Raw genomic sequence first — 26090 nt, 5'->3', positions numbered from 1 at the left:
ATCACGCCCGCTCGACTCGGTCCATAAAAGCTACGGGCTGTTTCTGTTTGGGGAGGTTTTGCGCACACTCCGAGGGCCACTCTCGGTGGTTTGGCTTCTGCGCAAGGTGAGAGCATCACCAGCAGAGAACGGTTACAAAGTCACGTCACGGCAGCACGACGTTCGGTCGGTCGGTGGAACAGTCCCACGAAAATAGCCGCACATGAAAATCCCTCCCCAATGTGTACCAACCCTCTCTGTTCGGTTTTCGTGGTCATTCCCGCACGAATGAACTGTTATTTTTGGCCTGTCCGCCGGTTCGACACTCGGCGTGGTGTGCGGTGTGCCCTTTTCCAACCATAATTCAAACGGCCCCGGAATGTGCTCACCGCTGCAGGTGAGGATGCTTTAAATTCCATAATTACGGCCACTTCCCCCGAGTGTCGGGGCAGAGCTTTTTGTTTTGGTGCTTGCTAATGATCCTATCGTAAGACTGGGTGGAATGTTCCTGCAGCTGATGAGATGAGCATACTGTTCGTACGGCAGAAGTGATCACATAGATAATGCTGAAGAGTCTGCTTGTGTGTGTGTGTGTGTGTGTGGCCCTTGGCATAACTTTACACCTACGGGATTATGATCGAGCACCATCACAGTCAGTTGCCGTTGAACTGGAGCTGATGTTCAAGCTGCTGCTGAAGCTGGTGCTGTATCTGACCCTGCTGGATGTAGTGACGGATCAGGTTGAAGCACAGCACACAGTAGGTGAACACTTCGAACGCCACGCACAGCAGAATGTGGATGACTTCCAGTCGATAACCCATTGGCGCTTCGTTAACGGTAAAGATTCACCGAGTACAAGAATAAGATCGACCTTCCCCCGTCGAAAATCGACCAAACGGAGCTGAACGATTCGAGAACGCGTCGACGCACACACAGTACCGGTTGGATACTGACGCAAACGGGAGATGCGTCTTATTCTGGTAGGTTCTACTGCTCTGGTTAAACCAAATGTCAAGCTTCCTCAGAGCATGCATGAGAGACGAACGACCTCCCCGGCGATGTATGCTCTCAGAAATTGGGGTGTCATGCCGATCTGATGGGCCCGCTCCCAGTGCTAGGACGCACCGTGAGACGATCGCCGTAGCAGAAGAATGCAAGCACCCTGTCTCTGACAGCAGGAGATCATCCGGCTTAAAATACAGAACACAGCATCCCACAGGCCGATGCGATGCTCTTAACATCCAAATACCAAACATTTGTAGATCCCACGAGAGACTAGAATATAAGAACGATCGCTTTCTCTCCCTCATCCCTGCCATGAACGAGCCTTCAAAAAACACATCGGAAAAGAACGAAATCGAGCATTGAGCAATAGAGCGATAGTAAAGCAGGTCCGCAACGGCAACTTAAATCTTCAGATTTATGGTAATGCATATCTCCCGGTCTGCCAGGCTGCCTCATTTACCTTCTGCCCTGCATTCGGTTCGCTGGCGCTCCTGTGAAAGTGCTGTGGTGTGGTGCAAGAAGGTGCAAGAAAAAGAGAGAGAAAAGAACACAGTTTTTCATTCATTTTCCAATCTTCCAACATATTCTGCTTCTCCGTCGTCGTCGTCCCGCTAGTGCCCTTCCCCCAAAACAGTGCTACTTCAAAGATTGCTGAAGCTGAGTTGTTGTGATACGGTATAAGTGGTTTAGCCTTTTCATGGAGCTACTCGAAAGCGTTCCTTCGGTTTTTTTGAGGTTTTCCAATTTCGTCCGAGTACCACCCGTTCCGTTCCGTAAATCGCGAGTCATTGAGAAGAATTAAAAATACAATATGAGATACTTCGGCGCGACGATTTCTTCCTACCAACGTCACACTGGACCCTAGACGCCCCAAACCGCCAGACGATCGAGTGATGATTGATGTACTGATGACAAATTCAATCACACGAGAACACTCAATGCTGTGGCGCTCTTATCTCGCTGATGAGGTGCAGAAGACACCTTCACATGCCGCTACTGCTACTCCACACGGTGCGAAAAACATCGATCAGTGTGTTTTTTTTTTTTTTGCTTCCCTCTCCGCCGTTCGCCTAATCATCATGATCCGCTTTAACCCACTCATTAAAGGGTTTGGAAAGCAAAAGCAGATCATGTTGTTTTGTGAAACCTCCCAAACAGCCGTTCATCATTTTCAGCGCTTAAAATTCATCAAAGTTTCGTAAATATTTCCTACAGCAACGACATCAATCATTGCATGGCGATCGGTCCAACCGGCATTTAACCGAAACCGATCCATTAAATAACCGATACCGTCTAGCCCGCACGATTAATTCTTCAAACATTCGTAACTTGTGGTGCGCCGTCGAATTCATCGGCCGTATCAGAAAATTCGTCCAAATTCCATTCTTCCGATGACTTCATTTTTAACCGTTTTCGTTGACGTGATGCACCTGCTCGGGACGAGTATGGGCATGGATAGAGCTGGGCCAAGTTTGAAGCCCTTATGTCAAACAACACCTATCGAACCGTGTGATCATGGATTTAAAACAGTGGCAATTGGTAATGTCGCAAAACGTCGACGGTTAATTGAAATTTGTTGACCGAAAAATTTAAAGTATAAGAAGGTTGACAATGTAACACATTGTTGCGCAGAAGTGTGTTCAAGTGTGTCCTCCAATGTGTGATGTACAGAAGATTATTGTAGAGCGATCTATGTATACCTTGAAGGCAAGTAATGAGTTCATTTTTAATTTAATCGTTGTCAGCTGGCGCGCCTTTAAAATAGACCACATTAAGAGTAGCCTTCGATAGCATATCGCACGATATACCATTGAATAGACTCCAAGAGCTGGGCCTCTCAGAGTCAATCCTAGCTTGGCTGAACCGAACGTATCGAGTGAAATTTCGGAATCACACCTCTCGCCCTTTCATAAGCACCTCAGGAGTTCCTCAGGGCAGCAATCTGGGACCATTGCTGTTTATTTTATACATAAACGACGTTGATTGTCTCTATGTACCGAAAAGTGTTTCGTTTTGTTCTTTACGCATGCGAAATCAATGGTTAATTATGATTATTATATAAACGGCGTATGCGTTTCAAGAACTGCACAAATGAGCGACCTAGGTGTTTTACTTGACCAAAAATTGTCCCTCGGATTTCATTACGACAACGTTATCAACCGCGCCAATAAAACTCTAGGATTAATATTCAAACTGTTTCGTGACTTTGACGACTCTCAGTGTTTAAAAGCTCTATATTGCTCGCTGTCCATACACTAACGAATGGATAAACGGATTTGAGGCTGTCCAAAGAAAGTTCACTCGTTTCGCGATTCTTAAGTTAGGATAGGCCGATAGTTCCTCCCTCCCATCATACACTGAGCGTTGTCAACTGTTAGGCCTCGAGTCTTTGGAACATCGGCGATATTAGCATCAATCCACATTCATAGCAGGACTTTTTTTAGGAACTATCGACGATCCCTATTTATTAGGAGAACTTATATTTAATGTCCCCAGACTACCCGCCAGACATCACCTAATGTTACTTGTTACGCGCTCGCGCACGGAGTATGGATATAATGATCCCCTAAAATCCATGATACGCCGATTCAACACGCATTCGCACATGTTTGACTTCAATATGCCTCTTTCCACGTTTAAAAATCTGTTACGCATCCGTCTAACTACGAATTAACTATCTGTACATTACATATGTTTTAACTTATAAGTCTCGTAAAACTGTAATCCTCCTGCTTCGTTAAGCCGTAAACGGCGGACGATCAATAAACAAAAATAATAATAATTAGGGATAGGCTTTAGAAATCTTGCCAGCGTTTTGGACCATATGCAAGATCGGTTTTGATTTAGAAATCCTCTTAAAGATCATAGATAAAGTTACAAGTAGTGATGAGAAAGTTCAATTTTTTCGGATCGGAACGGAATAAGTTTATTTTCATAAAGTAATGGAGGTTCTATGATCCTAGCAGGTTCTATGATCTTACATCAACAAAAAAACATCAATGCCTCACAGTGTCTAGCGATCAGTAGTTTTCAGACTAGTATTGTCATCAGCACAACAAGGACCTTTCTGACTCTCTAGTAAGGCTTGTGGCCCTGTCAAAATTTAATATGGGCTTTGACACAAGGCAAAAGCTTCCTAATTTATCGGATTGTAGAAACAAAAATAATTGTTCGGAAAACTAGCCGAGAAAATCGGCACGATTGAGCTGCGCCACCAGCATCCAGTTCTCCTAACATTATTTTTTTCTCCAGATTTGAATAAAACCAAATAGAATAGGCGTTTACATTGCTCTACTGCTTTGAGCGTTACTTCCGTTGTAATATGATGGAGCTTTATACAAGAAAAAAGGAATTCTAATGCTAAAAATTCACTAACTAATAACAAAAATAATGCAGAAAAATGAAGGTGCAAAAAACCTACTTCAAATACGTCTTTCTACAACTTCTTTATGGCTTAAAGACCTTCTAAGATCACGTCATCTAATGGCTTGTTAGGCTTGCTGATACCATGTAGTTGGATAGTCTGAAATTTGAACCGCGGTCCTGACGTTTGAAGACGATGCAGCTGTCACCTCCAACATCGGATTGCCCTACGTCTTTCAGCGTCTTTAAAACAAATTACCCAAAAGCATCCCAAATCAGTACCCTCGCGTACTTATGGCCACAATTCGCTCGGTTATTATTAAACCATCATGTTGACGCATTACGGTACTCATAATAAAGTGCGGTGATGAGATGCCAGCCAGTTCAATTACATCCCACGAAGCGAAGAGCAGCTACTGCCACACAGCTAATGATGCAATGTCTAACTTGGTTCGCCGATGTTCTCATGTTGTTGTTTTCCTTCTCTCCATCAACATGTTCCATTCCAGTCCGGGACACAGAGCCCGGATCGTTAGATGGGAAAACTTCACCCAGAATAGTTTGCGTTCTGTGGGAACAAAACGTTTCGCGACTGTGATCTCTGCACGGTGCTGTATGGGATACACGGATTTAGGCGGATGGATTCGCGCGGATGCGCTAAGAAACATCTGGTCGAAGGGTGATGAAAATTAACTTTTTACTTGCCTCGGCCGGCTTTCCAAGTTCCGGGAGCTACCTCCCAAGAGTGCGTCAATCGAGTACGTGAGCATGAATAATGTACTGTTTTCGGCAAATAATTCATTTGTGGAACAGTTTCTTCATTTTCTAGAATGGGGTTTCTCATTTACCGGGTCTTCTGTATCGTTTGTATCATTGAAGCACTTCGCTTTTCCCGTTAGACGTTGCTTTTGGGGAGAAACGCTTCACTGGTTTACCAATCTAATGTTCTATTGTTATTGGTACCGCACGAAATCCGATCCTTTTTAAAAGCAAAGAAACGCATTAACGCATATCACTTGCTACGCCAAAACCTTTGCGAGGGCTCCACAGCTTCACAGCTAATTGCAAATTAGTTGGAAAGCCTTACAGGCGGTAAGTTTTGCACCGTGCAGGATCATGCAAATGGTACTCAAAATAAAAGACGGAGTTAAAATACAATTCAAAAAGCAGGTCACTGGTGTTATTAAATACTCTTTTCACTGCATCTTAAGCTGCATTTAATGTACATTTGCTTCACAAGGAAATGGCACCACCCTTCAAAACTTCAAAAGAAGGATCAAAGAAGGTGCCCAAAATCGATCACCCAAAATCGCGCTCATCCTCAGTGCCAAAAACAAAAGTCTACAACAACCTTGGGCCCCCAAAAACCAAGCGTGTGCCGACCGGTGCAGGTGAGAGTTTGACCTCGAATCGGCTCGAATTAATGGGCGGTGTGTGGTGTAGCTGTTGGTTTAGCAAATGTACCTCCTCCCAGCATGCTCCCTCAAAACCGAATTGCCGAACGAAAAGAAGCAAAAACAGAGCCAAAAAGCGATCATCATCAAAGGTAAATTTAGTTAAGTACGGTGAAAAATGGAAGCATGATCGCGTTTCTATTTGCCCAGCCGGATAAAGGCCGATGAAAGGGAGATGATTAATAATTCAAACAATATACATACGGGGAGGCGCAACGTTTCATTCCGTGGGTGAAAATTAGAAGCAGAAAAAATCAAATCAACCATAACAAAAACTTCCACCTGGGGGGGGGGGGGGGGGGGGATGTTACGGCGTCTAGTCGAAGTTGGTACCACCATCCACCATCGGGGCATTGGGGATTTATAAGCTCCAATAATAAGATGAGCCCGCAAAAAGGGAAACATAATAGAGAGTTTACATCGAAAAAGCATCAAGCGATGCTCTCTGCATAGGTGTGGAGAGTTTGGGATGTGATAATGATGGGCTCGGGTAAGGGTAGCAGTAATTAGTTGACCGGTTAAGCGTTTCTCGATTTCCTGCGGGAGATTTTTGTTTTCACCAAGATTCTCCCTGAGGAGGCTCTGGCCAGAATCCAACGGTTAGGATGAAGGCACGTTAGGCAAGAAGGCAAGAACTGAACCACCCTTTCCAGGTTCGAGGCCATTGTAATGATCAATATCCGGGAAGCTTGAAATGGAAAATGCAATCACGTCAAGCCTGATTGGGAGGAATCATCCCAAGCGGTTCGCCAAGTCGCCGTGGCATAATGGGTTTCTTCGCTTTGTTTTATTCTACTTCGATGCGGTAAATCAACAAAACTGTTAAATGGAATCTCGGGAAAGAAAATTGTTGAGAAAAAAAGAATTTCTAACACTTAACTAATCGCTTGAAGATTGTTTATGGTTGTTTATCTGGTAGGAAAACTCAACACTTCTAAACAAAATGTTGAGACAGTTAAGGCGATCTTAGCCTGAAAACTTCGTAGTTCAAAAAACATTAAGAAACTGCGAGGTCTAGACGATCCTTCAGAATGGTGTTGACGCAAAGATCATTTGTTGTTTAATGCTCAGGAAACATTTCGTAACGGTAGATTGTCCCCAAACCTTGCCTTGAGCTTAATTTGCTGCTTAGGTGCTTAATATACCATTGAAAAACTGAACAGTTGGTTATTAAGGATGCTTTAGGTGAGGTTATTCGTCCAAATCGGTTTTCTTTGATGAGATACAATCCATAATCCCAGGACACGGATTTAAAATTTAAAGAGATAAACTAAACTATTATACTTTAACATCAAAGATCTTCATTGTTTTTTTCATAAATGCTTTTTCGAGGACGGCGACAACGGTGCTGTTCTTCACAACGGCAGGACCAGGATTTAAATCTCCTCCGAACCGTTCCCTCACATTTAAGAAATCACTATCCAACTATGTGGTTATCAGCAAGTCTAGTAAGCCATTTAGTGGCCGGCATGACCAAGAAGGTTGTTAAACCAAGAAGAAGAACCTCAACATACAATACACATCACATGTCACGAAAGCTAATCTCTTCCAACTTCAACCGTCCAATATCAATGTTTCGCAAATCAAGTACGATCATTTCAGCAATTAGTTTGTACGTGGACAAATCGGTTTCAAACCATCAGTTCCGAAAAAGAGCAACTTCTCAACTTCTGACTCCACGCCCCATTTCCAGTATGATGTTTCGCAAAATCGCTTTGGCATAGCTAATCTCTCTTTTCCCTCGACGCTTTTCTCCCCACCTTTTTCCACCTCATTTTCATCACAGGCATCCCGTGAGGTAATCGAAACCAATTTAACGAAAGTTTGACCATAGATAGAATGTACTCCGTAAGGAGCATCCAACCAAACGCTCCAACAAAAAGCCAGGAATTAACGACTTTTTCCTTGCTCTCGGGTAACACAACCATTCCATTAGGCTTCTTCCAATCCAATCGAATTCGCGACCGTAGCTGATGAGGCTTTTCATCGATTTGGCCGTTCAGCCGGGGGAGAACGGCTCGGACTGACATCTAATTTACGGACAGCACCGCAACCCGACGTACCACTTTGGAAGCGTAGAATTGGTCCGGTTTAACGGCTGATCCACCTCACGGGTCACCTGGTTGCGTTGCACGGAAAAGCTGATTAGTGGGGAGAGTTTACCGGCCACTAATCCTGCAACTGAGTTACGTACGATTAGACAGCGGACAGCGGGTTGACAAGACTTTGTTGCACGAGTTGCTTATCGGATGGAACAGGAGACGTAAAGTTCGGAAGTCGTAGGGTTCTTTAGATCGTGTAACAAAAACAGGAAAAAAAAGTAATAAAATGAATACGTTTTTAGTCATGTTTAGTACACCGCTAGCATGTGTTCCGGTGTCTTGTTGAAGCAACTATTCCCGTCATCAGGTGTTTGTCTAATAGCTAATGAGACATAAAAGATAACACTTCAAGGGTAGCTTGTGAAGATAAACCCACACACACACACACACACAATCTCATTCCCGATCTATGCGAGTTGTGGCCTCTCGGTGTTGGTGGGATGATTTAAAACGACCGACTGACGAGAAGCTTAAAATTAGTACTGGATATGTCCTTCACATTGTCAGGTTTACTACCACAAACTAACGCACTAAGTGTGATGTGATGTTTGGATGTAAGAAGCAACCCGTTTAAGAGAGCATGCAGGCACACATTGGATCGTTATCTACTAGTCGTAATAATGGTTGAGGTCTAGTTCTAGCGCAAGTCACAACCAGAACGCGTTCTACTTCGATCGGTTTTGCTGTCTGGCCAAGTAAATGATTGTTTTGCGTTTGGTCTCGTCCTAAATCTTATCATCTTTACGTGCCCGGACGAAACGGGGCATAACTTTGTAGCTAATGTGGGTAGACATTGCTGAGGTCTACTCACATACACAGACACATACGACGAATCTTTCTCCTCTAAGAGAGGATATCCCTATGTGGAGCAGTCGAAAACTATTTGGGAGCCAAATCCCAAAACCCATCCAGACGTTGATCGCGCCTATTTCGCGGACCTCCTCAAGAGTAAAACAAAAAGCAAAACCAAATCACGCCTCATCGACACCGTTTCGCTAATGAAGTCGCGCAGTGTGTCCCCACTGCAGACAGCAAAAGCTGGAGATGATATTTGATAAAGCGAAAATGGTCTGTGTGACGTAAAACGGTCGCCGCTCGCCGCTCCATTTTCCAACCGATCAACACACCAACCGAACCCCGGCAACACGGAAATGATATGAGGAGGAATTATTACACGACACGAAATTAAAATCTTACACACAATTTCACACTACGTCAATTTACATTCCAATAGCACATGGTCTTATAGCACCAGAATAGCAAAAAAAAAATTACACACAACACACCACTATCTTTGCTTGGGAAAGATAAACTCTTTTCGCTCTTCGCTCACTGCTGCTTAGCTGCGTCAGTTTGCACTGTGATAAAAAGCCGATAATTAAGATGATGCCTTCTTTTTTTTTTTTGGCGCAAGAACTATATTTTGCAAAACACACTCGCGCACAGATCACAAATTTATAGGCCGAAAATCGGACGTTACAAACACTCACGTAGAGACGAACGCGCGCGTGCACATAGAATTACCGAAACACGTGCGAAATCTCACTGACAGAGCCAGTCGGTTCTGGTTGAGCCGGTGTACGGGCAAAGAATGATGCCACCGATGAACCTGTAACACCGAGCGCGAGTGCCGCCAGAGTGCCAGAGCGAATGCCGAAAAGCGCACGAATGTGGCGCCAGCACGGCAGCGCATCCTGCCCGTACAACCGGGCCAGATAGAACGAGTGATCGAGCCGTTAGTGTACCGGTGTGCGCACACTGGACTACCATTATGGTCAAAACTTGTTGGGAAAGTTGGCTTTTAAGTTTACATGGAGATCAGCATGAGCTGGACATTAGAAAATTCACCTCCTTTACAATAATGACTGTAATAACGTATTTTGAAAAGATTTTGATCCATCACTCCCATAGTGCTGTGCCCATGATACAGAACAAAAACCGGGAAACCGGTCCCCCCGTACGCACAATGTGCGTCTAGTTGGAAAAGCACACCACACGGCCCCATCAGCCACAACAAGCACACTCGGCATTCGGGTTGCATAAGCAACGCGGCAACATTTAATCCAATTTCAGCGCTACACTTGGTACATACTCGCGCCAAGACTGGATGGCGACCGTCACCTAGTTAGCCCGAACTAGGTGGACCAAACCGTTTGCCGAATTGGACACAGCCCACAGTGAAAGGGTTTGTGCGTTTGTTTTGCCATTTTCTGTTTACGTTTTGTGACCGTTTTGCTGAATTCTGCAGGGAAGTTCTGTTTTTTTCGCGTCACTGCGGGAGAAATATGGCACCCGCAAAAGAACTGTTTGCCGTTTTTCTGCTTTTGCTTGCGTTAATAAACTGCACTGTTTGTACCGTTGTTATAGCGTTGACAACGGGAGCTTAATGGTTCTGCTCTCAAGAACCTGCCCAGGAATGTCGGTATTTGACGGGCGTTCTTTCGCATTTTTTAGCCATTCGGTTTACGTGTGTGTTTTTATACTTTGCGAGAGAGCTAAACATAAGCAAATGTGGATCCCGTTGTTTTGCGACCGGGAAGAAAGAATCCGGACTTCCGTGCTGTTTTGAAGAATTCGAAAGCTCATGTTTAACCGTCGTGAGTCGTTGCTGATGGTATCAGTGGTTGGTAAATGTAGGTTAACATCTTGCCGTCGGTCCCGCGAACCAGCCTTCACACATCGCATTTATAATAATCACTCTTCGCGTAGCACTAAACTGACATACTTCAAGTCCGGAAGATGACAGTTATAGCTTCCAGTCTCTGATGTGCAGGAAATCCCAACGAAGTTCTTGCGTGATCTTGCCATGCGACTGTTAATGAATCGATTATTGTCATTTGCTTTTCTGAATTGATAGAAAACTCTTCTGTTTTTTTTTCATTTGCTTTAGGCCTCAGAGCTTCTTTCTTCGCTTAGTCCTCACTGGTCAAAACCGATCTTCCACATACAAACAATAATATTTCTCGCCCTTCTGGTTAGAACATCGAACTTCTCATACAACCACACGACACGATCCACAACACCGAGTTGTCCAGCTACCGGACTGATCGACCGAGCTACCGTTACAAACAGCAACCGTTCCGGTGTTCTCTACCGAGCGACAGCTAACACACGATTCGACGCGACACCGACACCGACAACTGGGCCAGTTGCCCTCCGAATCTGAACTAACTGCGCACCCGCGAAACTTGCCGTGGCAGCACGGGCAAGGGGAACATTTTGGCCACCTCCAACGCGGTCGACCATAGTGGCGGCTTCTCTTTTTTCGACTATCTCGCGCGCATCACGCTAGAGAAGGAAGGTGTGGAGAGGCTCGTTTTTTATTTTTTTGGATATCTACCCTCCTTCGAGTGGCGTGGGGTGGGTTACTACCGAAGGGGGGTTGTACATTATGGGGAGATACTATACCAACATTCGAGGGTGTCCGATTTTTGTTCGGTTGCTCTCGCTCCGGTCCACACAAACACACCTTCCGTGGCTGGTTGTGGGTTAAAAACGAGATCGACTTTGGAGAGCGTTGCGGACGCATAGAAAAGCGTCATGTGTGTGTGTGTGTGTGTGTGTGCGCGCACCCGCGTTGTTTGATTGTGATTTAATTAAAAATCTTTCCTTCACACTTTGGGTGTATGGTGTGCCGCACCAGCAGCGAACTGGAGGCCCGGTTCGTGAGAAACCACCGAAAAAAAAAGCGAATTGACCGATAAAACTGGAGCAGATCCGGCAACGGCAATCGAACTTCGAACCGAGCGTATGTGGTGACTTCAGCTCGCTGCAACGTATGATCATCCCCGGGGTGGAATCAAAATGAGATCAATGGATCGAGCTTTTTGATCACGTGCCCGTGTTCACGGTTCTTGAGTCCCGCCAATGCACGGGATACCGGCGTAACGTTTGTTCCTCTTTCCTCCCAAAGCCACGGCCACTTGAGCAACCTGTTGCACATCGAAAATCGGGTTGAATGTTCCACACAAGACAGGTTGTTATGCTTTTTGTTTTCGGGGTTCTTTTTCCACTAACCAACCCCTTTGAACATTCGGTGAGCTTTATTGGAGCAATTGTAACTTGATGGTGCATTGATTTTTTTTGCACTCAGAGTGGAGGGGAGTTCAGATAGTATCGCGATTACGCCGCTTCCCAATGTTTCGCAATCGGGCAATCACGGACTACGATAAGCCAAACGGCAGTACCTTGGCCGTATCGTAAATTGAAAATCTAACCACCTTCTTAGATAATTGATGTACGCGTGATATGCGAACCGGCGCGCGGGAGTCATAAAATCTCGACGTAGTAGTAGCAACGGGGTAGCATCGCAATCGATCGATTACTTTCACTCACACTGTTCGTGGCTGTCAATATTATTTATAGCTAGTGGGGTAATATTTTTATGGACGCTTCCGGCGCGTGAACCTCCACGCTCGCCCGGCGGCAGTGTGATAAACGCAGTGGGCGGAAATGCGTGTACGTGTGTGCAGAATATTCTGTTTCATGTAATTGTAAACAGTTCTGCCATTTGCTTTACGGTAGACGCAAATAAACGTTCGATGTTCGGTGAGATATGTTTAGAAAATAAAAGTAAAGTTCTTTTTTTGGTTCGGTGGTAGGTTCTGGTAAACTTGACCTTTTGCCAAAACGCTAATAAAAACAAAAACATATCACGTCAATTCTAATCAAACTGTCTTCTTTTTCTTATACGGTGGTAAGCCGTAATAATACAATATAAATAAAAATAAAAATTGTATCAAATTTCATATTCATATTTTCAAATTATTAGTCGATTATTGCAAGCTTCTTTCAGCACTTTACAACTACACAGTGAAATATTGCATTCAGTTAGGGGAATCTCAGCTCATGCAATTTGAAATCAGCTGTGGATATTTTGCCGAGCGTTTGAAGCTTCCATGGTAAAATAGCAAAATTAAAAAAAAAACAATGCCAGCCAATAATTTGTTGTCATCACGCCACACGTCGAATTATTCACTTTCGACTTTGCACAATTATACAGCCGTGTTTTTAATTGCCTCTCAATAAATGGAAAATTCAATTATTTATTAGTAAAATTTCCACAATGCGTTTGCAATATTCCACTATCCATTTGAAATATCCCCCTAAGCAATTCTACAACTCCATTATGCGGATCGAAATTGGAGTAATTTGAAACAAATCTCAAACAAACACAAATTGAAGAATAAATATAGAAAAAGCAATGTAATAATTGCCAGTCATAAAATTCCTTTCAGATTCTAAGGGCCTGAAAGTATGCAATCTCTTTTGGAAAGTTATTTTTAGCAGTACAGTTCACATTTTTTAATATTCTTTGTTTGTTTTGTAGGTTTTTAACAATCCATTCAAATCTGGACATCCATTACATAGGAAAAAAAAACTATTCTATGAGTAAAATGTTTTCTTTAGCCAATATTGCTCGCACGATGATAGGCAATAAATTAAAGCACCCTTTTTATTACAGTTTGAAGTGGCATAGATTTCATTCATCATGCTTAAATTTAAAATTTAAATAAGATTCTTATATTGTCTTTATCATATCCTCAAATTCTGCGTTTCCACACATTAAAATTTCCTGTTATTAAAAAAAATGTCTTTTATATCACCAACTCTCACTGTTTAATCTGTTTATATGTGATCTCTTCTGTTTAATTTTAATAAATGTACTCCAAGATAAGGAGATTCCTGACCAAAACTTTTAAAATTTGTGTGAATCGCCTTATTTGTCTCTTACGCCTGAAAAGATTGAATAAGCAATTCACCTGCTATTCTAGCTGCTCATCGTTATATTAATTAACTAAGCTGTTAAATTAAATCCTCCTATTTTTTAAAATTTTCGATCGTCTGTCCCTAATTGTTTACTTTTCCTCTCCGCTACTAACGAGATCGATTTCCATTTTAAAGAGAAACAGTGAATTGAAAACTAACCACCTCAGATGCCTCCATTGCCTGTGATCGATTTTCGGACGTAATGAAAACACTTTTCCTCTGAATCGAACACCTGTTGGCTTCAATTTCCCTTATTGTATTACTCCCTCATGATCATTGACCGTGATGGCTAGGTTGCGTAGGAAATTGACTCCAACTGCATCCCTACACTATCACCGGACCTGCATTAATAGGGATACTCTTAGGATACTCTTCGTAATGATGATACCCGTGCCAAAAGGGCTGCTGCAACCGTTCCGTTTCAGTCCCCGGGGTGAAAAATCGCATCGCAAAACTTTCACCGCCATAAGTCCTTCGCACCGCATCGCATCCGAACTGCATCCGAAAAAGGGCAAACGGTGCACAATTCCCACGGTCATTCGTCGTGCGTTGGTGCGTTAGACTTTGGACGAGAGTTTTTGGCCGCAGCACTAAGGCGGCGGGTGACAAATTGGCGCTAATCTAATTTTAAACGGCATCTCGACGTCGTCGCGCCCCACCGGCATGGGAGGGCAACGGTAATTCGGTAACGCGAAAAATTCGTACCTTTGTCGTCGTCAAGTCGTCAAGGGCGGCTATATGTAATCGATTTTCCCACCGCTGCGTGGACCAACGGGATACGGCTCGCTCGATGTGCGCGGGGAGGTTGTCAGCGATCCGCTGTATTGAGATGGTGGTCGCGCGTTTTAAATTTAAGTACTCGCACACTGGCAAATCCCCCGCATCGCGTGCGTGCGATCGATGATGGTGGATTAGATTGATTTTTTGCCAGTTGTTGTTTTGCACCCCTTTTGTCAAGTACTTTTATGACTCTTTATTCTCGAATGCAGACCGGGTATTGGAAAATGGATACATTTTAACCTTGGGATGAGGTTTTTTTCAAAGTTATTTGAAACAAGCTTTCTAGTACTTGAATGTCAACAAGAGCACATCAAGTATGTCAAGCTTTTTAGTTGTACTGAAAATATTTAAAATTGTCCTTGAACTTTTCCTTGGGACTTGGCCGTTTTCAACCAATCTTGCACCTTTTTACTGGCTTTTACCCGTTGCTGAATAACCAGCCAATAATTTAAGCATGCCAGAAGGCAAACGACGGTTAAAGGACTTCAAGAAATCTCAGAATACCATCATAGTTTCGGATACTTAGTCCTACCAGTAATGGTAATATTACTGGGGCTAGGTGAAGCCGTACGGCCAAAGTAAAAATGTTTGAATTTGGTATTATAACCAAAATTGTCATTTATCATTGACATCAACTAATGACACAAAGAAATGTGAAAGATAGTACGAATTAATCGAAAAATCATTAGTTTTTTATATTTTTTTTACTCCAGAATGACGACGGCTCATTGCGGTATGGTTAATTATTGGAAATGTAATAATAAAATAAAATGAAACATAAATAATAAGTGATTTTACAAGCGCAAATTAAAAAAAACGCGTGAAATGATAACAAAACGTTTTCTAAACAACCATGTAGCTAATATACCGAAAAATTCATAAACAATATCTTCGAAATTATGGCAGTTCACCAACGGCCAAAGTTCGGTTTGAAATTTACATTCCCAGCAAACGCGAAACGCCCAAGCGTTTGCCCCCGGTTTGGTTGTTGACCCCTGAAATGCGGTTATTGTTGAAGCGCCATCTATGAGCGACTAGCGTGAAATATCGAATAACAACAGATACTTCGGCAATTGTTGCACAGGCAATTTAAACCAATAAAACAAAAGTTTTATTTTTAATTTCAATTTAAACAAAATAGTAACTTATTTGAAAACAAATGCATTAAAAGAAGACAAAATTCCACCTCATGGTTTGTTTGTTTTTACAATGAATTTTACTTATTTTAATTTTAAATCGTTCAATTCCTAGCTTTTTACTCATTCTTTGTTCGGTTTCTTTTCTTTTCTTATAATATTTGTTGTAACATAACTTAACATGAATTTCCGTTACTTCTTCGTAGCTTAACTACTTGCTTCGTCATGAAAGCCATAGGTTGGCTTACTAGATTTACTTATTCCACGTATCCGAACAATCACACCATATTACGGTTTTAGAATCTAGAGCTTAATTTCACGACCATCGCAAAAATGGATTGCGATCCTATTATTGGACATTAATAGGCGGGTTGGTAGCAACCCAACGGCAGATTGATACTATCAAGCAGATTGTATCATCTATTGTACAATATAAATACGATTGGAAACTTCTAATTCATTTAAACTTTTCCTTACACAAACTATTCTACCAAAGTATGCCGCAGATGGGCCACATTTCATTCGTAAATCATGCAAAAACCTACAAACCAAACCCACAAATATCCCAGAGCTCCACCCAAGCCTTTTAGCACAGCTGGAATGCAAATGAGTAGCGTTCGTCCTACTTCAACCCAAGCGCAAAGGAAAGCTGGAAACGCTGCAGTTCCTCATCGATATTTTAATTCCACTCAAGTTGGGGGCTTTGCAAAGGCGCTTGACCCAGTTGTATTTGGCGTGTATGTCCCGGAGAAGAAGTAAAAAAACAATGTAAATAAATAAACACACTCAAAGCAAGCCCACAAGTCCCCTCCGCCTGACACGAGTGTCGTACTAGCCCGGAACGTGTGTAAAGGGATTTTTTTTGTTGATATTACTCGAACCAAAGTTCGATCACCAATAATTAGCGGCGGAGGCTTTTTTTCACCAATTTTACCTTTACCCAAAAACCCTTTTCCTGTACCTTTACGCATTTTGTTTTTGCTTACTTCACCTTATTCTCCCACCCAGCTTGCTGAAAAACAGGGTTCAGAGCCATCGATGGGAGCTCGATTTCGCCGCGGCATCAGCCGACAAACAACGCACACTTCCGTGGGAAAGCAAACGCCCGGGCTTGCCATCGCTACATCGCGAAAAGAAGCGAAAGTGCGTGGAATTGCCGACATTTTTACCAACCGCCCATCCGTGGAAGGGCCACACGGACGGCGAGTAGAAACAATTGGGCTCGCCGGCTCGAAGTCAGAGCAAAAGACCTTCAACTTTGATCGTTCCTGGCCTGCCCTTACCTTCCCACCACACGGAGACAAAGGACGTCGACATCGACACATTACATAAAAACATTCGCGCGTACTGCACCACCCGGTGCAGCGATGCACCACGCACTGCGTGTAGACTGCATCGTGGGTTTGCCCGAGTCTACACAATTATGCAACAGCCAACAATGAACTTATTTGTAGATTTTGCTCCTTTTTTTTCTTGCTTTGTTTTGTTGCCGACGAGAATTTCGACCCGCGAGCAGCGCGTGTGTGCGTTATGCAGCTGTACAAGAGTTTTCCCTCTACTTGTTTGTGGGGATTTTCCTGGTTATTCTTTTTGTGCAATCATCTGCGGAAAGGTGGAACAGCAAAAAAAACGGCCGGCTGAGAGTTTACTCGTGTTATCCCCGGAACGATCGGTTCGCGCGATTGATGATCTATCAGCGTCAAGTGCTTAGACATTCGTCATGAAGGCTAATCACGGTCCAGATGGTGAAGCGGCGATAGGAAACAAGGAAATTCATTCATTTTAACAAGGGTGGTGGAAAGCGGGTTTTTTTGTATTTAAGTAGACTTAAGAGAGGGAAAGGGAAATTATCATGGAACACGGCTATCTACATTGCAACAAAGACGTCAAGTCGTACTTGAATTTGCACGAATTGAAATTTATCTATTTTATTGCTTTACTTATAATCGAATATTACGGTCCAGTGCCGTATGAAATTTATCTAATTAAATTATTTTATTTAGATGATAAACAACGATTTGTGGTTGATAAGCTAGACGATAGAAGACAGTTCTTAATTTATTTATTTGCGTCAGAAAAATCACGCGACATTTGAAAAGCATTGCACTTCAGAATGTATTTTGTGCTACAAATTGCATAATTTCAGGCGTTTTTGCGAACGGCGGCCCGATGGTAGACTCGAAGGCGACGCCAGTCTTTATACGGCAGGATCGGGGTTCAAATTCCAGAGACTAGAGAATGTACAGGGTGTGCGGGCTAAATTTGACACCTGGCCTTTGGGTTTATATCTCAGGGTTGAGTTAACGTATCGAAATGATTGATATGTCATTCGATTGCTAAAAGATGCTGTGCGAACAAGTGTAAAAAATGTCTAGCTCCGTAAATATGTGGAACCCGTCCGAATTGTAGAAGCGCGTAACGTGTGTTATGATGGTTCGTGCCGGCCATACGAATTCCGAAATTCGGAAGGCGGCGATGTGTTCGCTTAACACCGTAAAAACAATACGCGTACAGCTCGAGGAGTGTGGTGAAGACGTGGAGCGTGGCCCCGAGCACCATCAAGGTGGCGTTAAATGAGGACCTGCGGTACGCGTCGTACAAGCGACGTAGGGGACAGCTCATAACAGCAAAAACGCGCGAAAAGCGGCTTGCCAACGCAAAGCGCTTGCTGAGCTGGCTGAAGCACCTGGCGCAGCCAGGTACGTTGTGGTTCTTCTCTGATGAGAAGAACTTTTGTCAAGACCAGAAGCACAACGTGCAGAACAACCGCTGGCTCGCTTACTGTGCTGCTGATGTGCCCCGTGTGCCGCAGACGAAGTTTCCTCAGACGGTGATGGTGTTCGGGTGCGTCTCGTCGGTGGAAGACGTGATGCCGCCTCACATCTTCCCCCAGGGCCTGCGGCTGAATGCTGACGGGTACATTGACCTGCTGGCCACCGTGGTGAAGCCGTGGATTGAGACGGTGGCCAATGGGCGGCCGTACGTTTGGCAGCAGGATTCTGCACCATGCCATACGGCCGTAAAAACACGCCAATGGCTCACTGCCAATTTCGACCTATACACCAGTACCGACGTTTGGCCACCCAGCTCCCCTGACCTTAATCCTATGGATTACTTTGTGTGGGGCACAGTTGAGCGGGACACCAACAGGGCGTCCTGCAATACCAAAGCGGAGCTGGTGGCCAGAATAAAGGCCGTGTTTGCGGCCATCCCCAGAGACATGGTTGTCCGGGCTTGCGCGCGGTTCCGGAAGCGGGTGCAGGCGGCCATCGACGCGGAGGGGGGGGGGGGGGGTATACTTCAAATAAAAAATGCGGCAAACATGGTAAGCTAAACTTTGTAGCTTTTTTTTTAATATTTAACATAAATTTGATAAAAATTCATTTCCTATTCCCTCAGAAACTGTCAAATTTATCTCGAACACCCTGTATTTTGTGTTACAAATTGCATAATAGATTGTGATAGAAGCGAAGGCGTTGTCACGGAACGGACAACGGGCATCCCATCCGGACCGTTTCGCCGAAGCGACTATCCAACTAGGTAGTATCAATAAGTAAAGTAAGCCATTAGATGGTTGGCGTGACCTTAACAAGGTCGTTAAGCCAAGAAGAAGTACGGCAGGCACACTTGGGTGATTCCCTTGCTGTAGAAATTGTTATTTATTTACAATTGAATATGACGGTCCAGTGCCGTATTGTCAGGCTGTAGAAATTGTTGAAGGGTTTAAAAACTAAAGCTTTTAATTGATCCACAATCTTTTATTAATATGGTTGACAAGTTAAACAACTCACTTAGCACAAATACAAGTAATTAGTATTTCAAGGTTATTTACCCAATTTAATCTATTTTATCACAAAAAAAAAGATCTAAATGATAAAACAAAATTAAATGTTAAAAACGGCGACTTTTCCTGTGCGTGTTATCCTTTCACTGTAAATAAACGCTTACGGCACACGTCAATCGCACTCCAACCACATGACTCTGACCTTAATGAACTTGTCAAACGCGTTCCGTGCGATCATGTGGTACAGGGGGTGAATACATAAAAAAAACTAGAACACCAGCTACAAAAACTACCATTACGCGGTAAATTACACACCAGAACGGAACGGGTAAGCGGTTAGAACGAACAGAACGAACGTCGTATCGAATGTAACCAGCAGTTTGAGCGACGATTGAAAAAGCATGATTGATTGGTTGCAGTGTCGCGGGTGTGTTAATGTGGCCACGCGTTTGTGTGTGTGTGTGTTTATGTGTTTGTGAGCGATTTAACCCATCATACCCCTACTTACCTTCGTTGCAACGCTGATCGGCAGCAGATTCAGCATCGATTCCGAGCGTGAAATCATCACCTTTCGGTGTGTTTATTAGGTGGGGACAGGTGGAAAGCATGGAAAAAAAATGAAAAATAAAAATGAAACATTGCAATCAGTGCACTTTGCTGGGGGGAGGTGGTACATTTGGATGGAGTGGGGTGGTTATGTAGGTGGGTGTAACACGATGTACGGCAGGTTAAATGATTTGACACTTTTAGCAAGCGACAGTCGTTCGATGAGCTTCAGGGAGCGGAGTGATGGTGGTGTTGATTCTTTAAACTATATCAATTATTACCAAGAAATGACTGCATGGATAATGCATTTTATGCAATGTTAACATTGTGCAACACAACAACAACAACAATAACGGTTGATGAAAGACATAGATGGAATTCATCGGTAATGATGTGGTAATCTGACATGAAGGACCATTGGAGATGATAAAGCATATTTTTGCTTACGTTGATCAATTTTCATACATACTTGAGGACATGAGCTTAAAATTGTACATGAACCTGTTTACGTGTTGAGGTATTTTTTAAAGGTTAAATTTTAATATCACAGTGCTGCAATAAATTAAGTATAACTTTATAAACAACCCACTAATCCAGAGAAAGGTTATAAGAACAGTTTGTTAGTGGTTATTTGATGTATAGTTGATGATTTAAACACATTTAATCGTTGAGGCTAACATGTTATAAAAGATTTACACGGGAACTCTCTTCTGATATTAACGTCCCACTGAGTAATGCCTGACTCTTATAAGTTTCAACAATATTAGGCTTTTACCTATCTCGGATTGATAGTCATCACCGATAATACTTAAAAAGAGTAATAGAGGCTTAAAAATATATGTTGGGATACATACAAACCTCTCGGGGCCCTTTGCTACCACCAAGGGTTTAAGGCTCTCCTACGTAGAGGAAGCTTGAGGAAGGATTGAAGCCGGAAAACCACGGATTTGGAGATACGGGGTCAAAAGCCAGCGCCGGCAACAGAATTGATATTGATGTACGCATTAGGGTGCTGACTGCCAACTGGTCTTTCTACTGTCTGAGGGAACTGTTTTACAAAAAAAAAACCTATCGCGACGATCAAAGCATGAATTATATAGAACTTTTACAGGCCCGGTACTCAAATACGCCTCTGAGACATGGTCCCTAACTAAAACTGACGAAACCCTCTTAGCTACATTCTGGAGGAAGCCATTACAATGACAAGCTCTTCGAACTGTACGATGAACTCACTATCGTACAGCGCATTAGACTCGCTCCGGTGGGTTGGTCATGTCATTAGAATGACGCCGGACGACCCAGTCCGCAGAGTCTTTTTAGGTCGTCCACATGGACGGTTTAGAAGATTTCCGCAGCAGGCTAAAACCGCAAGTGCCAGATAAGTAAGTAAGAAAGATACATACAAAAATTTGGGTCAAATGAACGATTGTAGTACAATTTAAAGAATTTTCTTCAATTTAAAGCATTTGATGCATGCTTTTTGTCCAAAATTGTTGTATTGAGGGTTTCTGAAGTAGATCAACATCAATAAGCGTCTGGATATCTTATTAAGTGCGTAAGAACATAATAATGAGCTTATTCAAATGTACCTCCCAGTCTGAGTTAGTACAACCTCCGAATGAACAAAAAGAACACGTGATCGATTCCCAATGATGTAACTTAATTTTGTGCTTCAATAAATGTCTCTTACAATACAAAAAGATTTCTCTTTTAAACTCATGTCGTAAATTCCCAATTAAGTGTGCTATTCTTGTAACCTTTTCCTCAATACACGAACAGAACATATTTATTGCCTCGAATCTTGCTGTTGTAAAACAACGATTTATAAAAATATTCTATCAAACTTCTACACACTCCCACATTTACCCCCCCCCCCCCCCCCCCACATATACACACATCCATTAGAAGATACGACATTGCGTAACGATTCGACCGCTAGGTTTTACGATCCACCTTCAATCCACCGGAAATATGTCATTCGTTTTGTTTAACGACCAGAAGAGATTCACTTTTGAGAATGGATCGTACCACCTATCACGGTAGCATCACGGTTGAACGATCTCCAATTCTATGCTCGTTTGTTTTACTTTTCGATTCGAGAGGCTAGCGCATGGCTACAGTTCCATCTTGCATCTTGCGTATATTTTTTTGGCCTACCCATCCATCTCACGATGAAGGCAATCGTTTTGTTTGTTTGTTTTTCTTTTTGGCTCTCTTGAAAAGTGGGACAATCGTTTTGGGCGTGAAGAAAAATTGTGTTTAGTTGGTTGTTTGAGATTGTTACGAGAAAATCAATCTTTTTCAATTTTTCCTATAAGCTGTAGATACATGTCAACAGTAAAAGCGCGTCATTTTTTTTTCAAAACTCTTAATTGGAAGGAAAAGTATTTTCGAAAAGTTTATTATCTTTCTGGATCTGATCGGGCTAACACGATGAAAACATTCCCGAAAAACTTAGATGGGAATTTGGAGGCTTAAAATAACAGTGAAAGTGTTACTGTTCCACCAGATGTTACACACACACACACCCAGGGTGGAAAACAGTCCCTACCAGTGGGGAAAAAGTAATGAACTATGAGCGTAACATAAATCGGAAACCATGCGAGAAGCAAAACAAAAGTTGAGTCAAATAAAATCGAGGATCATGTCATCAGTAAGACAGAGAATAGCTTGGGTGTTTCAAAAAGTTACGAAAATGTGCGAGTAGCATTTTAACGTAATTTTCCTGATTGTAATTAAACGATTATTAACATCACGACTTCCACCACGATTGTTTGGTCAACAAAAAACATTTCTTTGACATTTTGTTAAAATTAATCTCTAAAGTCATGACGGCCATCGAAATGGCTTACTAGGCTGCCGATACCACGTAGTTGGTTAGTCAGTCCTCACTACGGGGAGACGGTCCGGATGGGATTTGAACCCCGGTTCTGCCGTTTTAATACCAGCGCCGCTGTCGCCTACGCCCGTTTGAATTATAAAAAACTCAATTTTTGAAAGCAAAATTGGGCTAGAATTTAGAAATTTATAAAACAATTTCTTTTTTATTATTTCGTTAATTTTCACAAACAACACAAAAACATTGTTTGTACGTTGTAGTGTCATATAATTTAACAAATATTAAATTATAAGTATTTATTTATTTATTTATTATTAAGTATGACGGCTCATCGCCGTACTCTCAAAACCTTGTGCGATAACTGAAGCAATGAACGTTATTATTAAGGCATTTTTTTCCTTATTCTTTGCCTCATGGCGAACACGCTCGGTTATTAAATTATATTTAGTTATCATATAAAACATGTCACAAACGGCGTCTATACATAGCTAAAATCATCGAACGCTTTGACGCTTCTATAGTATAGTAACAGATAAACCCGTCATTTACACTCTAGGCACGGTTATCAAATCAGATCCGGATTTTTAATGAAAGCATTCATTAAAAATCATTAAAGGAAAACATTGAAATACTTTTTATTTTTTAGGTTCGTAATCCGAAAAAAGTGTTATTAAACCATGTTACAATAAACTATCACTACATTATTTGTTTGACAAAAAACGAACCCATAAAACTGCCCCAAAACTTCCATTGTTTTTGTGTCAACCTAAAAACTCCTTTCATAAATCAGACCCCAATTCTTTTTTTTTTATTTCATGGTTCCATTTCAAACTCGACCGAATAATGGGCACCGATCTACACGGTTTTGGGGCAAAGAAAAACGAACCGCCCATTCGATCGGTTACGTTCGGTCTGCATACAATCAAAACGCACACACACACACAGGCGATCGTCACCGCCGTATGAAAACCGTGAAATGTTGAGGCGGAAGAAAAGTGGTGCGTGCCACGATTTTTCCAGCCGATCAATTCATTTCGGCACAGCACATTCCACGGTAACAGCTGCTGCTGCTGCTGCTACCGATTCAAACAATCGTATCATTTGCATACAAATTGTTCTCCCCCTGCTGCCAGTTGGTGTGGAGTGCATTTTCAATTGAAATGGAACCTTGCTGTGAATGCTTTTCTTTTCACTACCTTTTCAAAGCGATCAAAGAATCGAGAGAAAATATAAATTTCAATTTGAATTTAAAGCATTAATGCACTAGTGAACAAACAAATGTTTCCTCGGAAAAACGGTTTCACTTTCGATCAATTTTATATGTATTGCGAAAGCATGCCTCGATCATGCTGCCATAACCAACGAACACAAAATAATCTCATCCGCTTTTATCTCCCACAACTGCGATCAATTTATGTTCTGAAGCGTTCTCGACTAGACGCCCACAGTCGATGGGTGTTGTCTATTTTTACTACCGAAGCGATCGTCGCTTTCACCAAAACCGATCATGCAAAGTTCTTTGAACTGATGGTTCGTGCGCAGATGAATCACAATAATGATTGTGAAATCTGCGTCATAAGAATCCCGACCTGGCGGAACGAACACACATTCCTGCTCCACTCGACCAATTTTACCAGCCAGCGCACGTCCGCCGGACCGCCTAATGTGCTGCCGACGAGCTAAAGTAGGAAATCAAAATTGACTGCTGACCGAAAAGGGCGCGAGGGATGCAGATCATTCGCATTCGAATGCGAGAAAAAAAAGCAACGAGGAAGCAACGAATTGTTGCTAATTGAAAGCCTCTCTCGAAGGTTTAACCCGGTTGGGAATCGGAAACAAAACCCGTCGCCGTCCAATCATCAACATCGCGCACGGGAAGATATGAGCTATCGTGGGGGGGGGGGGGGGGAAATACCTGCGTGCGAGAGGGTTGCGGGAGATGAGGATGCAGTTGAGCTGATGATATAATTGTGCGCATTGTGGAAAACACAGCTCCAATCACATGAAATTGTAATAGAAGTGGTTGAAGCATTTTTCGCCCCATTATTTTCCCAACCCCTATCCACAGAATGGTACCTTTTTGATGTGTTTATGATCATGATTATGCCGGATGAAGCGTCTTATGTTGGGAGAGGCTGAAGAAAATAATTGTAGCTACCCTTCGCATCGATAATTAAGTGAAGAAGTGAAACTGTTTATATGACACTGGGAGATGGTTTCGGCTAAAACACCGTAACCTCCTTTAGGTGTCATCTGGTTGCAGTTGATGAAGGGACAAAGCTAGGAAAAGCTTAGACACCAAGCTTTATATAATAATGGTAATTAGATCTCGGTGAAGGTGGTTCGGTAACCCAAACGATACGATCGAATTAATACACGTTAAAAAGCCCTTTGCACCAAATGGAGGGTAAGAAAATACTAACGAAGCTTGAAACCGAAACTGGCAATGAAGCGTTGGGCCATTTGATGCTTCGACTGGATGCAAAAAAAAAAGTTGTGTTATGTGAACATTTTTCCAAAGCAATGTGCAAGAAATGGCATAGCACAGGGTGAGGAGTCTTTTCACTTTTCTAACCAACAAACCGACACACTGACGCGACCCATCATCATAAAGAAGGTTTGCTGCAATGAAAGTGTTTCTTGATCGGGCGATCACTCGCCAACATAATGGACTTGGATCATTTATTTCGACGTCCCGTGCTTTGCGCCGTTACTTGATCGTACAAAACAGATGCCCATGTGAGTATTATATTCGATGCATAGTAGTTGAGCTGTCCAGTGGCACTAGTATTGAACGCATTAAGGAGCGTGGTGCCTGTTGTTCACCCAACCAACAAAAAACGTGCATTAAACCGAGATTCAAGTATAGAAAAGTGATGATCGCGTGCTAAAAAGACATGGGGACATCTCTTTTTTCACCTTCACCTTAATGAAGCTTACTAGACGGCCACCGGACGGTGTAAACCGAATTGCAGACACTTCGAGGCGCTTACGTATGCGTTGTTCCAAGATTTATGACCAAACACTTGGGCCACTCGGTAGCTTACTCCGGTGACCCCAGCACTCCCACCCGACCCTCTTACGCACAACCACCTTGCTGACCTTCATGTAAAATTCATTTGCCGAATTTGTTGAACCGCACCAACAACCATCATGGCCGGTCCCGCGGAGGGGCCGTGTATTGAGCATGGGCGGTCAAGCATGGGACGCCGATTCAATGGGCGAGCGCATAGTTCTTTGTTTTGTTGCGATGATTAGCTTTAGCGGTGCTTCAAAACATGAAAAGGGGACAGGAGAAAAACAGCATTGTTGTGCTAACGGTAAGCAGCTCTA

The 26090-nt window shown here is 42.8% G+C and overlaps 1 protein-coding gene across 2 annotated transcripts in view; it reads left to right on the top strand.

Moving 5' to 3' along the window:
• The window catches only part of LOC126556046 (digestive cysteine proteinase 1), a 283799-nt gene that overhangs the window by 252068 nt on the left and 5641 nt on the right, over positions 1–26090 (top strand). The window contains exon 5 of one of the 2 annotated variants that reach the window (XM_050211217.1): positions 24684–24697. The exons of the other annotated variant lie outside the window; for it this stretch is intronic. The gene's annotated coding sequence lies outside the window, so the exon portion shown is untranslated. Of the gene's footprint in view, positions 1–24683; positions 24698–26090 lie in introns of those variants that run through there. 2 annotated transcript variants of the gene reach the window in all.

Source organism: Anopheles maculipalpis, chromosome 2RL (assembly GCF_943734695.1).
Source record: "Anopheles maculipalpis chromosome 2RL, idAnoMacuDA_375_x, whole genome shotgun sequence".
In the NCBI taxonomy this organism is placed as follows: Eukaryota; Metazoa; Arthropoda; class Insecta; order Diptera; family Culicidae; genus Anopheles; species Anopheles maculipalpis.
The sequence above is the reverse complement of the archived record's forward strand: the minus strand, read 5'-3'. Positions and strand labels throughout refer to the sequence as shown.